Source organism: Trachypithecus francoisi, unplaced genomic scaffold (assembly GCF_009764315.1).
Source record: "Trachypithecus francoisi isolate TF-2019V2 unplaced genomic scaffold, Tfra_2.0 Lachesis_group15, whole genome shotgun sequence".
Classification (NCBI taxonomy): Eukaryota; Metazoa; Chordata; class Mammalia; order Primates; family Cercopithecidae; genus Trachypithecus; species Trachypithecus francoisi.
Window position 1 is genome coordinate 8,165,024 of NW_022681460.1, and position 17,566 is coordinate 8,182,589.

The window sequence follows — 17,566 nt, forward strand, 5'->3', positions numbered from 1 at the left end:
TTCTTTTCTTATAATATATTTGTCTTGTTTTTGTATCAGAGTAATAGCTGAAAAAAAGAAATTGGAAGTATTGCCTTGTCTTCACTTTTCTCAAGCATTTGTGTAGAATTGCTTTTGTTTCTTTCTTAAATGTTTGATAGACTTCATTAGTGAAGACATCTGGCCTACATTTTTCTTCATGTGAGTTTTTTTAATGCAAAATCAGTTTCTTCAATAGACGTAAGACTATTCAAATTTTCTTTTTTCTCTGGCTTGAAATTTAGTAGGTCCTTTTGTTTAGCCTTTCCAGAAATTTTAAAATTTCATCTAAGTTGCCAAATTTATAGGTATAGAATTGCTCAGAATATTCTCTTATCCTTCTGGTATCTCTACAATGTGTAGTGGTGTCACCTCTCTTGTTTCTGACATTTTGGTAATTTGTATCCTTTCTCTTTATTTCCTGATCAGTCTGACAAGACAGTGTAATTTTTATTGATCTTAAAGAACAAAGTTGTGGTTTCATGGTCTTTTTCCTGTTGTTCTGTTTTCTCAACCAGTGATTGTTCACCTTGATCGTTATTGTTTTCTTTTTTCTTCTTGCTTTGCTTTTCATTTACTCTTCATTTTTTGTTTCTTTTAGTTCCATAAAATTTTCTTTGTATGCTACTTTAACTGCATCCCCTACATTTTGTTATGTTATGTCTTCATTTTCATTCACTTTTGAATTTTATTAAATTTCTATTTTCATTTCTTCTTTTACCCAAGTCTTATTTAGGAATGCATTTTTCATTTTTTCAATATTTCATAATAAACTTTAATTTCTTTTGGGTAATACCTAAGAGTGGAATGGCTAGACCATATGAAGTGTATGATCAGCCTTTCTTGAAAATGCAAAACTGTTTTTGTAGTAGTTATATAATTTTACATTCCCAGTTAGCAGCACAATATCCTGGCCAATTCTTGCAATAGTTAGTCTTTTCATTTTTAACAATTCTAGTAGGTGTGTAGTAGTGTCTTAAAGGTTTTAATTTGCACGTTCTTAATGGTTACTGATGTTGCACATGTTTTCATTTACCTATTTTCTATTCATATTCATTTTTTTAGTGAAGTATCTTGAAATCTTTTCTGCTTTTTTTTTTTTTTTTTTCTGTTTGTATTTCTATTACAGTTTTAAAATTCCAGTGCTGGGTATCTACCCAAAGGAAAAATCATTATATCAATAAGATACCTGCACTTGTTATTGCAGCACTGTTCATAATAGCAAAGATATGGAATCAACCTAAGTGTCCATCACTGAATGATTGGATAAAGAAACTGGCATATATACACAATGAAATTATATGTAACCATATAAAACATGGAATCATGTACTTTGCAGCAACATGAATGGAACTGGAGGCCATTATCTTAACTGAAACAAGTCAGAAAGAGAAAGGCAAATAGCTCATATTTTCACTTATAAGTAAGAGCTAAAGAATGTGTACACCTGGAGTGTGTAGTCATAGACAACGGACTTGACAGGGTAAGTGGGTGGGAGTAGGATGAATGATGAGAAGTTACCTAATGAGTACAATGTAAATTATGTATATTATTCAGTTATGCCAAGTAGGCATACCTAACTGACTACCTAATGCTGAGTGTTTAAATTAGTTGAAAAATAAGCATGCTGATGAATTATTTACAATGAATTTTTGTGTATTTGTGTATTTATTATGTATTTACAATGTAATATGATGCAATTTGTCTCTCTTAATTTCCTCTAATTTATATTAGGCAAATGTTAGTATATTAGGGATTGGAATTGGATGCTAAAGAGCAAATTATTTAAGTATCCCAAGCCTATTTTCATTTGAAATAATGTATTTTCCTTATTGGTTTGTTATGACAATTTAATGAGATAATAAATGTTAAGCACTTGTATTGTACCTAACACACAATAAGCTCTTATTGGGGAAAATTGTAAGTGATTTGATTATATGTTGTTTTGTAAGTAACCACATCAGAACTTAGAGCATTAAAACAACTATTATAGTTTGCACATGGTTTTGTGGGTCAACAATTTAGGCTGGTTGAGTGGTTCATCTTTAATCAACTGTGGCAACAGATGATGAAGGGAACCCTTCCAAGATGGCCTAATTCATTCTTATTTTTCACAACAGTAGTTCTCAACTCTCATTGTATTAATATTACAGATGCCTGGGCTCCACCCCCAAAGATTATGATCTTTGATGAAGAAAAGTACCACACATTTATATTATTTTAAAAGCTCCCTAGATGATTTTAATGTACAGCAGAACCAATTTATTAGGGGTTTACTTTTTTTTTTCCTTTTAAAACAAATGTGTTTCTTATTTCATAATTACACACTATTATAAAAAAATTAATTTGTGACTCAATCAAGAAATATTTCTTGAGTGCCAGTGATGAAGACTATGTAAAGAATAAGACAAAACTTACTTATGAAACACACTTAAAAATAACCACCTTAAACATTTTGGTGTATTACCTACCAGTCTTCCTACTTTTATAACTTAATGTTCTTTTGCAACAAGTGCTTTGTAGTACATTTAACTGTTTATTCTATATTTGGATTTCAAAGTTTCTTTTTCAGTATTTAAGTACTAAATATAGCATGCTGATCAATAGCATTGAAAAGTCACCTGTTGGTGTTTCTTCCATTCGTTTTTGCCTTCACAAATGTTATATCTTTGACTTGCTTGAGTTGATGCTATGTTTATAAAATGTAACTTTCAAATCTTCATAATCACTCCAATAAGCTCAGTCAAAGACACTCAACATCACTAATTATTAGGGAAATGCTGTTCAAAACCACAGTGAAGTACCACATCCATTAGGATAACTATTATCAAAACAACAACAAAAAAGGAAGTAAAAAGTTCAACAGGGATATGGAGGAATAGAAATTCTTGTACTTTGCTGGTGCAACCACTGTGGAAATCAGTATGATATTTCCACACAACTGACATATAGATGATCACCCAGCAATTTCACTTCTAGGTATATACCCACAAAACCTGAAAGCAGGGACTTGAACAGGTATCTGCACATCACTGTTCCTAGCAGTATAATTCATAGTAGCTAAATGTCCATTAATGAATAAGTGGATAAATAAAATGTGGTATGTATGTTTATATAACATGGAGGCACTTTGTTGGCTTCACATCCATTTGGCTTACTTTTTGCTGCTGTAGGCATTTTTCATCTTCTGATACTATTATTCACCCTTAAAAAGGAATAAAATTTTGATACATGCTATGACATGGAAGAACTTGGAAAATATTCTAAGTGAAATAAGCAGACACACAGAAATATTGTATGATTCCACTTTTATGACTCGAGTAGTCAAATTCCTAGAGACAGAAAATAGAACAACAGTTACCAGAGCCTGGAGTGGGATAGGAAACAGGAAGTGAGTGTCTAATGGGTATGGAGTTTTGGTTTGGGAAAATAAAAACTTTCTGGAGATCGATGGTAGTGTTGGTTGGACAACAATGTGAATATGCTTAAGGTAGCTGAATTGCACAGCCACAAATGCCTAAAAAAAGATAGATTATATATATATTTTACCATGTTAAAAAAATCTTCAGAGCCAATACCTGTATCTATATTCAGTTACTGAACTGAACATAGCCAGCCACCTCACTTCTCCCTATTACATGTCTGTCTGTCCTTCCCAGGAAATACATTTACTTGAGACAGGGAAATAGGTGGATGTGGACGTGTCTCGAACATCCCTTGCCTTCTTTTTGATGCTCTACCCTCAGGAGCCACCACATGTCAAAGTTGAAACAGGACACTATCCTTCAGGCAGGCTACTTTCAGTGATTACGCTCTTTGTAGACAGAATCCCCATGTTTCTCTCCAATCGAGTCAGTGTATAAATTTCTGATACATCTGTTTCCAAAGAATAGGGAAAACAAACACGGTACAGACTTAATTTCTACTAGCGTCCCTCATTGCCTGTATTAGTCTGTTCTCATGCTGCTAATGAAGACTTACCCAAGACTGGGTAATTTATAAAGCAAAGTGGTTTAATTGACTTACAGTTCCACATGCCTGGAGAGGCCTAACAATTACAGCAGAAGGCAAGGAGGAGCAAGGCCAGGTCTTACGTGGCGGCTGGCAAGATAGCTTATGCAGGGGAACTCCTATTTATAAAACTGTCATATCTCTTGAGACTTACTCACTACCACGGCAACAGTATCGAGGAAAGTGTCCCCATGATTCAGTTATGTCCACCTAGCCCTGCCCTTGACAGGTGAGGATTATTACAATTCAAGGTGAGATTTGGGTTGGGACACAGCCAAACCATGTCATTACCTATATATGAAATATGGAAGAAGTAAATGTTTGAGGCTTTATTAGTAAATAATATGCTTTAATGTTTGAATGAAATGACATAAATTTAGATAATATATGTGAATAAGCCTACTCTCCACATTGAGTAGATGCTCAAACAATCAGTTTTACTTGAATCTTAACTGTTTAAGTCCAGGTTCAAGTCCCTCTTTTTTCACTGTAATGAAATTTTGATCACCCCTATCGAAAGTGATATGGATTCTTTGAATTTCTATAATCTTTACTGTTTTTATACTAATGTAGCTTTTACATAAAAGCACAGGCAATATATGCCAACTTTTCATATAAATACATCTTATTTCGTCTACTATACTGAGATCCTTTTAAAGAAAGGAAGGAGGTCATATCCATGGGTTTTTTTCCCCCCTTTTGAACTCTCTGTTGTAACTTTTTAAATACCCCAGAGTTGGTGCTTAATAGTGCTTATGTGTTTAGGAGAAATTATGACTTCAAGCCTAATTAGCATAAAACAAAAGGAAAAGGCCCCGATTTCTAGAGCCAATAAGTATAGAACTATGAATATGTATTGAATCCTTTCAGTTTATTTAAAAATTTTGGCTGTTTGTCAATGAAATGTATGCATGAAAGAAAGAACAGTGTTAGCAATGATAAACTTAGCTTATAAAAGGCCATAAATTATGGATTTTTCTATTATATACTGCAAATCTCACCTATGCTTTAATTGCTCTTATTTCTAAGAAGATGTCATTTTTACCAGAATGTTCAGTTTAAAGTGCTATTCAGCTGAAGCAGTGAGAAGAAGGGGCAGAGCCAACTTCATAAGCCTGGTTGTGACTCAATCAATCCTGTTGGCCAGTGACATGAGGTATCATGACTGAGACTCTATCCCTTCCAGCTGTGGAATGTAACTTAAAAAACTAGCAATCTAGCAAAAATTCTCATGGAGTTTTGCTTCCCCATTTTTCATGCTCCTATACGCCTTGAATACCTAGTGACACACATTTTTCCTGGCCACTGCTCCTCTTGATTTCCCCAGCTCCTTTCCCATTTGCAGAATCGTCCAGCTTTGGAATGCTTCTGTCACCAGAACATCATAGAACCTGACCCATGCCCTTCCATGGCCATCTCCAGCATTAGCTCTTTCTCTGCTTCCTGGTGTGCCCTCTTTGTTGGCTGCCTGATGGCCAGATTCACTGCTGCATTCTTTCTAGCTCTGAAGACCTTGCAGCATCCAAAATGAAATCAGTTGAGTAGATGCAAAGTCAGATTCTGAGGAATTATTTAAAAGTAAGATACTTTCATGGTCTTGTGACGTTTCTAAGTATATAGATTTGGACTAACTGACTTTTTCTAGCTGTATAATTTTATGAAATGAATGGATGGAGTGGAAAATGACAGTTGGCATATGTGGTTTTATTCTGCCCCTTCTAATTTTAAGCCATTTCCAAAAAAGACTTATGTCTTCTAATTTTGCAGAAGTCAAACATCAAAATACGTTGGCTACCCTTTTTGTGGGTAGTGAATTCCCATGGAGAAGTAAACCTGGTATTACCGTCTCCTGTTAATTAATCATTGCAATGTTGAAAGCTGCTAAATAGAGTTGCTAGATAAAACACAAGACAGCCAGTTAAATTTGAATTGCAGATGAACAACAAATTTGAAATGCAAATTTCACTGAGTGCTTTGTATCCTTACTTGCCAATTCTGGCAACCCTGCTCTTGAAGCAGTTGGTCATAGGTTGGTTATTAGTACTTTCCTACAGACTGCATTACAGTAACTACTTAAACTTTTGGAATCATTAGCACTTTTCACTGAATTAACCGAATAAACTCATTGACTCATTAGGTGTTTCCTTACTAAATTAAGCCACTTCAATATCTAGTTTCTTTTCTTTTTTTTTTTTTTTGAATTTCTATAATCTTTACTGTTTACACCATTAGCCTTAACCTCAGATGTGACCTCTGGTTCTATTCCCTGGCCCCTTCACTCATTTCTATTTTTTTTTTTTTTTTGAGACGGAGTCTTGCTCTGCCACCCAGGCTGGAGTGCAGTGGCCGGATCTCAGCTCACTGCAAGCTCCGCCTCCCAGGTTTACGCCATTCTCCTGCCTCAGCCTCCCGAGTAGCTGGGACTACAGGCACTCGCCTCGTCGCCCGGCTAGTTTTTTGTATTTTTAAGTAGAGACAGGGTTTCACCGTATTAGCCAAGATGGTCTCGATCTCCTGACCTCGTGATCCGCCCGTCTCAGCCTCCCAAAGTGCTGGGATTACAGGCTTGAGCCACCGCGCCCGGCCCTAGTTTCTTATATTGAACAATTGTAATGTAGGTTAGATCAATTACCACGTTTAGCACATAGGAAGTCAATCGTTAGAGTTCATGGCTATAAGAGGCAAACCATAACAACAGAGAACAATTATACAGACTTCATTTGTTTGCTTTTAAGGAAGAAGAGGCATATAAGGAAGGAAAAGATTCTTTCTAAACAGATATAAAAATTTTACTTTCAAAGTCTGCAAAAACACTTAAAAAATATTGGATTCTGTTGATCAACCACCAAAATACCAATTCTGAAATATTACCACATGAAACCCTGGTGACCTACTGTGAAGACAGCACAAAGATCATTTCAAAAAACCAATTACATAAATATAGGATGCTGGGGACCTGCCTTGGCAGTAGTTCCTGTGAAACGCATCCAGATTTTACTTGATCCCATGTTCAGTATAAGACAACAGCATAGCAAGAGTATAAAAATGTGCCTGTAACTTTCCCTGCATTAATAAAAGTATGGTCACAGGAGGTATAGTCTGGAATAGTGCAAAGCTCTAAATAAATATTTGTTGAATGAGTGAATGAATTGTTCTTTGGGTTGATAGTGAACATCTAAAATTCAATGTCAGTTCTGGACATATCTTTACTTACTAGGGGTGTTAACAGACTAATGTGACCACAAGAGGAAAGTTAGGGGAGTGCGTTGCCTGGAGATGCTGTTCCCTGAGAGAACCTAGGGAGAATTCTTGGGACTGAGTCTTCCTGGGGACGTTCCCACCTTCTTTAGCTACTTAGGGTCTTGCATGTGGAAATGTTAATGCCTATGTTTAAATTACTCTAAAGGTCAAAATTAGAACAGTGGGCAAAAGTCAAAATGAAGAATATCAAAAGGACAAACAATGTGATCATTATTCAAGTATCAGTCACATTTATACCTCTGGATAATTTTAATATAGTTGATGTGTTTTAATGCACCATCTGGACTGTACGTAGTCCAACCCATGTGGAGGTGTGTTGAAAAAGGCTGATGTTGAAAATCCTATTTCTATCACTTACTAGCTATGTGACCTTGTAAGACATTATCTAAGCTTCCCTTTACTCAACCCAGAACATGGGAGTAATAATCTCTGTCTGGCAGCATTCTTGGGGAGACTAAATTAATTTTCCATGGGAACTCTGTGTTGTGTAGTAGACAAACCTCAGAGAGTAAGCTCTACCTGGAAACCTTCTTTGTGTCTTGACTTGGGTGGTGGTGATATGACTGTTTGCTACCTGATGATTCATTCAGTTGTTTTGGATACTTTTCTTTTTGTCAGTTGTGCCTCACAATGAAATTATTTTTAAAATTATTTTTTTTAATTTAAAAAAATTTAAAACAAACAATAGTATTTACACAGCAGTATGATTTCTTTGCTAAAAATTTAATTTTACATACCCATATTCACAGTAGCGTTATTTATAATGGCAAAAAGGTGGAAACAATCCAGGTAATTATTGATGTGTGAATGGATAAACAAAAATCTGGTACAGCGGCCGGGCATGATGGCTTACGCCTGTAATCCCAGCATTTTGGGAAACTGATGCAGGTGGATTACCTGAGGTCAGGGGTTCAAGACCAGCCTAGCCAATATAATGAAACCTGTCTCTACTAAAAATATAAAAATTAGCCGGGCATGGTGATACACACCTGTAATCCCAGCTACTTGGGAGGCTGAGGCAGGAGAATCGCTTGAATCCGGGAGCTGGAGGTTGCAGTGTGCCGAGATCGTACCATTGCAGTCCAGCTGGGATAACAAGAGCAAAACTACATCTCAAAAAAATAAAAAAAATTGATACAGTATATACAGGCAACACGCGATAGAATATTATTCAGCCCTGGAAAACACATGAAATTCTGACACATGTGACAACACAGAAAGACATTGAGACATGATGCTAAGTGAAATAAGCCAGTTACAAAAAGACAAATACTTATGAACTACCTAGAGTAGTCAAATTCATAGAGACTAGAAGGTAAAATGTTGGTTGTTAGGGACTGAGTTAAGGGAGTGGTATTGAGAGTTATTGTATAATGGTATAATGAGTATAGAGTTTCAGTTTTTTAAGATGAAAAAGTTCTGGAGATTGGCTGCACAACTGTGGTCCTTAGCACTACTGAACTCTACACTTAGATGGCTAAGATGGTAAACTGTATGAAATATGTATTTTACCACAATTTAAAAAATAATTTTACTTTTTACAACAGAAAAAAATCATTTTCATTTTGTTGCATGAATAATTCTTTCTTTGGCCTGAGAGCTTAGGTCGATCAAGATTATATTTAAGGTATATAGGTGATATCATCTAGATTAAAGAAAATCCTTCAAATTATATTTTCTTTGGCATCTAATGTACATTTATTTTAAAGATATATATATGCTACAATATTTAAAAGCATCTTCACTAGATCCTCTTAACCTGAATGTTCTAGACTCCAGGAGTTCTAGAGATGTACTTGAAGGGAAATCCTTGAATCTTCTGAAATTTTATGCAAAATGCTGTGGCATGTGTGTGTGCACAGCTTTTGGAAAAGATAATCCATAGCTTTTATCTGATCCTCAAAGGCTCTGACCTCTGCAAGATCAGGATCAAGAACCACTTATGTAAATGAACTTCCACAAAAGCCCATGAGATGCTTGTTTCGCTGTCTGGGAATGTTAGAGATGTGTGTTATCCCCCGTCATCCTCTACATTTCTCCTAATGAGTAATTAATAATGGAATGCCATTAACTTGGCAGACACAGGTGTTGTATCGCCAGGGTCAGCCCTGTGCCCAGGGCTCTTCGTCAGTGACTGGGATGATGGAGTAGAGTACATGATCACGTTGCATGAGGATGTCGTAAAGTCAGATGGGGAAACAGAAGCTAGTGGGGTAGGAATGGGATTCCAAATGCTCTTGACAGGTTGGAGAAATGAACAGAAGCCAGTTACAGCAAGGTCAGCAAGGACAAGAGAATAGTAAAAATCAGGAAGGGAACACAGGCCAGCAAGTCTTATGGAAAGAACTGGTCAAGGAAAAGCCAAATGACAACCCTAAGGCCATAAAATGAAACAGTGGCAGAGAGGTGGGATAAAGGTAAAATTCTTAGGACTGAACCTACTCTGGAAGGGGAGCAATGCTAAGAGAAAAGACCCGTTTTCTTTCCTGGAGATTATCTTAAATAATTGACATCTCCTCTGTTTCTTTGTCTGCCAGTGAGTTCCAAGCAGTTATTTACATGCCTTCTTCTGTTTTCGAAGCAAGATTTTGGCATGCAAACACACACACATATGCATGGTGTATAAGTGTGTATGTGTATTCATGCACTTGTGTGTGATCAAGCATCTTGGTTATGTGTTTTGTTGTCTGGGTATCTGAAACTTAAAAGGGATAGTTGTGGGGGATGTTAGAGATTTATTCAAGAGAGAAAAACAGACAGTGAAAAGAAAAAGAATATTGGAACATGAGGAATAATTGTCTCAAAGAATAGAAAATAAATGGAGAGAGATGTGCTGAACAGCATGGCAAGTGACTATGCTCCATTACCAGGCAGAAGAGAACAGATACTCCCTTGGGAAGGCTTTCTCACCCTAAGCACTGAGCAGCTTTAAGAATATGATATTTAATAATTATAGCCTGGCCAACATGGTGAAACCTGTCTCTACTAAAAATACAAAAAATTAGCTGGGTGTGGTGGCACGCACCTGTAGTCCCAGCTATTTGGGAGGCTGAGGCAAGAGAATCGCTTGAACCCAGGAGGTGGAGGTTGCAGTGAGTCAAGATTGTGCCACTACACTCCTGTCTGGGCAACAGAGCAAGACTCTGTCTCACAAAAAAAAAAAAAGAAAAAATTTTATTATTACTTAAACAAGTTGAGATTATGCATCGTTAGAGTCACTTTATTTTCACCTGTATAATAGATTTTACAAGGGAGGATAACTTAGCTATGTTTCTAATTTTCAGAGACTCAGGTTTTGATTAGACACAGATCAGTGAAGTCATTGTAAGCTAATGATTATGAGTTGCCAGGTACAAACCATCTCCCAGGAAGCATCTTTCACAACTATTTCTCTTTGCTACAACAAACATTTTAACAAATCTATTCTTATAGCAAGTGTTTTAAATCTCAAAGTTATAAATCAGCAACCTTTCAAACCAGTATAATAAAACTTCAACTGGTACAGGAAAGTTAGTTGCCCTTGTTGGCAGAGATTTAAATGAAACTTGCTTTATTTCATAGGACTCCAAATCTGGTTTTATCTTCAATTTACTAGCTGGTACTGAATACTCCTTAGCCTCTTTCTGTTAGTGGGTAGCAGGAGTCTTTTCTTTCTCCTAGACCCTGGTCAAGAGTCTCTTATTCTTTCACAGTCTTTATTTCAATCTGGAACTTTAGGCTTATCACCTATGACCTTGTTATTTTTTTCCAGCCAGGGCTTTTTTGGAAAAAGATAGCCTTTATGATTTTCTGTTTTCACAATTTCAGGTACCAAGTAAAAAGAACCCTATGGTCATCAGAGAGCCTTCCTTACTGAATGATTGTAAATTTTCACTTAAATACTGAAAAGATGGTACACTTAATGTTATTAATAATTATGTAATAAGGTATGGACACTAACAAAATATTTGCCGTGGTTGTTTCAAATTTCATTGACCCTAAAGGCATGTCAGTTGTTTTGAATTCACTGGTTTTTAAAAATTATACATAAAACCTTCATGTATCGAGTACTGTAAAGTCTCCCACTGCTGCTTTAAAAATTACCATGAACGTGGGAACTTAAACAACAGGAATTTATTCTTTTACAGTTCTGGAGGTCAGAAAGCCCCAGGCAGAAAACAAGGTGTCTGCAGGGCTGTTGCTCCTACAGGCTCCAGGGACCCATTTTCTTGCTGTCATCGGCTTCTGCAGGCCACCTGCTTTCCTCAGCTCCTGATGCTGCATCCGGCATCCTCTGCTTCCGGCATCATGGCGCCTGCTAGGACTTCGGCCCTCTGGGTGTGGTGGGGAACTGGCCTGGGAGAGGCAGGACATCCAGGGAGGAAGCTGTTATGGTATTACAGATGTTGAGAGGCCACTCGGCCTGGACACGTGATGGTGGATCAGACAGCTGCAGTTTTGGTTGACATGTGAGATGAGGGAAGTATCCTAAGTTGGTGGAAAAAATTAAGATGGTTTGGTGGGGCTTTAGCTCTTATCTTCCATTACTCTCTGTCTTCCCTTCTATATTCTCATACCGACTAGATAAAGAAAATGTGGTACATATACACCATCGAATACCATGCAGCCGTAAAAAAGAATGAGATCATGTCCTTTGTAGGGACATGAATGGAGCTGGAAGCCATTATCCTTGGCAAACTAATGCAGGAGAGAAAAGCAAATATAGCATGTTCTTACATATAAGTGGGAGCTAAGTCATAAGAACACATGAATACATACAGGGAACAACACACACTGGGGCCTACTGGAAGGTGGAGGATGGGAGGAAGGAGAGTATCAAGAAAAATAACTAATAGCTACTAGGCTTAATACCTGAGTGATGAAATAATCTGTACAGCAAACCTCCATGACACACGTTTACTTATGTAACTAACATGCACATCCTGCACATGTACCTTTGAGCTTAAAAGTTAAAAAAAAATCTAATTTAACAATTGCAATGTGATAATATTAAAAATAAATTCAACAGTACAACTTTTTCCATAAGATAAAGGATATTTTCTCAAGCTTATGCACTGTGCGCATAGAAAGATTTTTGCTGATCTGCAGTGCACAATCAAAATCAACTCCATGTGCTTATTTGGCAAAACAGCTGAGATAAAGATACTTCACCACATCCAAGGAGGCGGCTGATCTTATCCCCGGGATGTCAGATTCAGGAGCATCTTCTGGATAGAGTTGTGATTTGCTGGCTCACGCCTGTAATCCCAGCACTTTGGGAGGCTGAGGCATGCGGATCACTTGAGGTCAGGAGTTTGAGAACAACCTGACCAACATGGTGAAACCCCATCTCTACTAAAAATACAAAAAATAATTGGCCATGGTGGCAGGCACCTGTTGATCCCAGCTACTCGCGAGGCTGAGGCAGGAGAATCATTTGAACCTGGGAGTCGTAGGTTGCAGTGAGCCAGCCAAGATTGTGCCACTGCACTCCAGGCTGGGTGACAGAGTGAGACTCTGTTGTTGTGTTTTGTTTTTGTTTTTGTGAGATTTCGAGTTGTGATTTGCTACAATCTCTGAGGAAAAGGGGTATCATTGTCACCTACGTTTTAAGGTCAGTCATGTCTCTGAGGCCAGCAACTGACTTCTGAAGCCAGTCTCTGAGACATGTAATGTAGTGCGTGATCTTTAAAGATACCTGACTAAATTATGTCATTTGTTTTCATTTTTTTATGTTTCTTTCCTTGATTTCAATAAATTGAAATCAGAGTATTTGCATTAAAATATCCTAGTTAAATATGCAAGAAAAAAAACAGAATTTTATCATATGACTTATTAGGATCCACTGTTTGTCTCATGCATGTAAGTAAAAAAGGTCAAGCAGGATGGGCTGCCCTGGCACCAGAACATATAATCTGATAAAGGACCACTAGAAGATTCTCTTGTCTTTCATGGGGCTTGGCTGTTTACAGTCAGTGTTTTCTTCTGAAGGAAGCTATTTTATCCCTACCCGTACAACAGATGGGTACTCTAGTATTTTATAAAAGATGACAGGAAAATTACATTACCACAAATGGCAAAAGTTGGGAGGTATGCAATCGGATAGTTTATTGGGAGAAAATAGACTAATATCAAAACAGAAAGAACAGAAGCAGAAATAATGAATTTGTCTGCATCAATCTCTTCTTTCATGACCTCATCATGCCAGAGATACCGATCAATTTCACCAGAAGCAATAAATATTAAAATGAAATTTTTGAGTGTCTTATCTAAAGCTTCCTGACATCAGTTGTTTTCCCAGTTTTTTCCTGCAAGCATTGAATACCTCTTCATCAATCTTTTAAAATTCCAACCAATTTTGTTCCAGTTTCTGTCTTCCCACAAAAAGTTTTTTTTTTCCCTTCTATTTTTGACTTTTCTTTCTTAGCAGAGATGTATGAATATTATTTTACACACCACTGTGGCTGCATTTCATCCATCAGGAAATAAAAAGTGGATTTGAAGGGTGTTTCCTGACCCTGCAGAACCACGAACAACTGAGATGTGTGTAGTGATCCCTCGGTTCCTGGTAGCAGTGACTGCGGAGAAGTCCACATGCCTGTCGCCACCCATGCATTTGCATCCTTTTTTGTTAGAAAGGATCCTGCATAGGCCAGGCATGGCCAGGAGAGGGGAGTTTGCAAAGAACCTTTAATCCTTAGATGTAATCTCCACACAATGACCAGCTTGACAAATATTTCAAAACATCTTGAAAGCAAATGTTAGGGTCATCATTCTTGTCTATATAATCCTCTTGATCTCACAATGTGTTAACAATCACCACTATTTATATCTTAAAAGCTGAAAGGAGCAAGGTTTTCATTTTCATAATCATCTTCTTATTACTAGTGGAGAAACGTTTGGGAACATGGATGTTGTTCACATCTGAGTTTATAGGAAAATTATTCAATGTTTGCAGTGCCTTCCAGGTTTTTCTGTGAAAGTCATGTCTCCGTCATTTAGGATACATCTCCGTTGTATTAGGATGCAATAAAGCATCATTAGCCATGACATGTCAGCAAACTGTTTTTCCCCCTTACATTTTCTATAGTCAAACGTGTAGTATTTTCCTTCCAAATTCAGTTCAGGTCTTCCTTTTGTGGCATCTTCCACTTCCAGTTTCATTTTCTCATATATGCACATCTTGTTTGTAATACATATTTTATTATGTACATAATACATAATTTGTTACTTGTTTTGTTGCTTAGTTATATCTAGTTGGTGTTTTGTTTTGTTTTGTTTTTTTATTGAGATAGTGTCTCACTTTGCCACCCAGGCTGCAGTGCAGTGGCATGATCTCAGCTCACTGCAACCTCTGCCTCCTGGGTTCCAGCGATTCTCCTACCTCAGCCTCTTGAGTAGCTGGGATTACGGACATCCACCAGCATGCCTGGCTAATTTTTGTATTTTTAGTGGAGATAGGATTTGACCATGTTGGCCAGGCTGGTCTCGAACTCCTGACCTCAAGTAATCCACTTGCCTTGGCCTTCCAAAGCGAGGGGATTACAGGCATGCACCATCACACCATCCCGCTAGTTGGTTTTGTTGTTGCTGTTTCAGATCCATGGTCTCGCAATGTCCTCAGGAGCTGAATGTGACCTATAGATGGGTGGGGATTGGCCCACAGATAGATAGTTTTAAAAATAAAAATCTTGAATTTAACGCCAACATAGGAAAACTGATTAATTACACGTAAAAAGCAGGATTTCCATTTTCACTTGAGGTAAACAGCACATCTGGACACGCTGGCAATCATGTCCATCGGTGGCATCAGCTGGAGTAGGGGTGTTGGGCCCCATCTTTGACAGTGTGCCTGGGCCTTTGAGACAGTTGCTCTTAGTTCTGCCTCATAGTCCATAGGCATTTGAGGTTGTGGCCTAACCATGTCTTTTCAGTTTTGTTACTAGCTAATAAATCCCTTGAAGTCAGCGATTGTTTAATAATGTTATTCATTCTCACACTGCCTGGCATAGTACCAGACACATAGTAGTTGTTCAGTAAATTAATTTGTTAAAATACTTCCATTGTGTGCAGCTGAGCATATATTGAGCTTCTCAAAGAGCCAGGGGAAAACAATTTTCAAACAGTTCACACAAATTAAATGATTAAATTAAACTCCTTTTTGAGATTCACAGGGGATCTACGGCATGTATAGGGATTAATTTATGGTGTGGAAAGAATAACATTTAATGAAAGTATTCCCAGTTGCACATTCAGGGAAGATTTAGATGCACAAAAAGTAATTACTCATATTGGAAATTGCCCCATAGGGGTTAACACCAGCTGATCATTTACTAGAAAGTGGCCTCTGCAGAGAGGGGTGTCTGGTCTCTCTCCAGTCCTGCAGCCCCTTAGAGCCATCATTTCTTACGAACCAGCATTACCAAATTACCCGACACCTTCAGTCTGGCCATCTCTGACCATTTTACATCTTTTGTTACATAGACTAAGGTTCATTTAGGGTAACTTGTTGTAGAATTCTTTTTCTGCCCCATCTTTAATTGTATAAGAATATTTACAATATACTATTTGGGGGAAAGGGGACTTACGAAGATTATTTTCTATATATTTTAAAAGATTAACAGAAATAACCCAATTATTTAATAATGTCATAGAAGATTTGGCTCTAAGAACTTCTTTTTTATTTCCATTGTGAAATAGTCGAGGGAATTGAGCAAGAAAAAGATTAAAATATGTAAAAGAGAAGAGATGACATCAATGTGTCATTAACATGACATTAACATATATATGTAAAATATGTATCTAAATATAGATACATATAGATATATAGGTGTATCTATATATGATAAATTTATATATGGTTTTAGCTATAGAATTTTCAGTATACTTAGAAATAGTTCCAAAATCATATATATTGTGGCAGATAATACTTTAAAATACACCAAAATAATGCTTACTCAGCAATCAAATGCTAGTGATGCAGAGACACTAGAAGTCAGAGTTGACATCATTGATTTAACAAAACTTAATTAGGAAAATAAAAACCAAAATATTTTTCTTACAAAAATTTCATACACTCATAGTTTTCTTATCTTCAGTTTATGCAAAATTCTAGCTTATGTGGCTTTTGGACCCATGGTCTAAAAGCATTTGGAAATAACAGCGAAGATTGTTCAAGAATTAGACTCTGACCCAGCGAGAAGTAAAAGCAACTGGACATTGAGAAAAGATCAGAAGCATTATATGAAACATACTAACAACTTTGAAAAAAGCAATGATAACTTTTAAAAAAATTAGAGTTGGAATGGAGAAATCACGTTATAAACATGTCATGTTTATCTTCATCTTTCTGGATATATCATAATATTAACTTTTTGAGATTTGGTAAAACCAAGCTGTTTCAGTGAATAGTGAACCGGGCCCTTCTGTTTACAAAGACACCGAGGGCATAATTAGCCATGATGTGTTGGCAAACTTTGTTTTTCCTTTTATTTTCTATAGTCTAAGATGTAGTATTTTCCTTCCAAATTCAGTTCAGGTCTTCCTTCTGCAGCACTTTCCACTTCTCCCAGTTTTATTTCTCCCTTGTATGCAAATTTGGTTTGTAATACATAATTTAGTGCTTAGGTACCTCTAGTTGGTTTTGTTGTTGTTCCATATCTGAGGTCTCACGATGTCCTCAGCAGCTGAGTGTGAACTATAGATGGGTTGGGAGGGGCCCACAGGTAGTTTTAGAAACAAATATCTTAAATTGAATGACAACATTTGAAAACTGTTTGATTACACCTAAAAGCCTGGATTTCCATTTTCACTTGAGTTAAACAACACGTCTGACTACCGTGGCACTTATATCGGGCAGCAGCAGCTGGAGTGGAGGTGCTGGGCCCCAGCATTGGCAGCAGGGCCTCCAGGACCCTCAAGACAGTTGCTCTTAGCTATTTAGTAATTTTTGTTTATCTGGTATGCTTAAGTGTGTCTTTTCCCCCTTTGTGTGAAAAGTCAGTGGAGTAACAAAATGTTGAAAAGTTCCTCCCCAAGTCATTAAAAGAGAATCATATATGAGTGTGGGGGAAGTATAGCTAGATAAATAGACAGGTAGACGGATAGATAAATGGACGGATAGATGAATAGATAGGTAGATAGATAGATAGATAGATAGATAGATAGATAGATAGATCTGGATGAGTCAAGCATCACATTTTAGTTATATGGAAAGTCTGTGGTTCCAAGAAGTATGTTTATTTTGAAACAAATTTTCTAGTAGCCATAGGCAGCAATGTTAAAATAAAGGTAACAT

The 17,566-nt window shown here is 37.0% G+C and overlaps 1 protein-coding gene across 2 annotated transcripts in view; it reads left to right on the forward strand.

Annotated features, from left to right (window-relative positions):
* PRKN (parkin RBR E3 ubiquitin protein ligase) overlaps window positions 1-17,566 on the forward strand; it is a 1,404,897-nt gene that overhangs the window by 409,133 nt on the left and 978,198 nt on the right. The gene's annotated exons all lie outside the window — the stretch shown is intronic.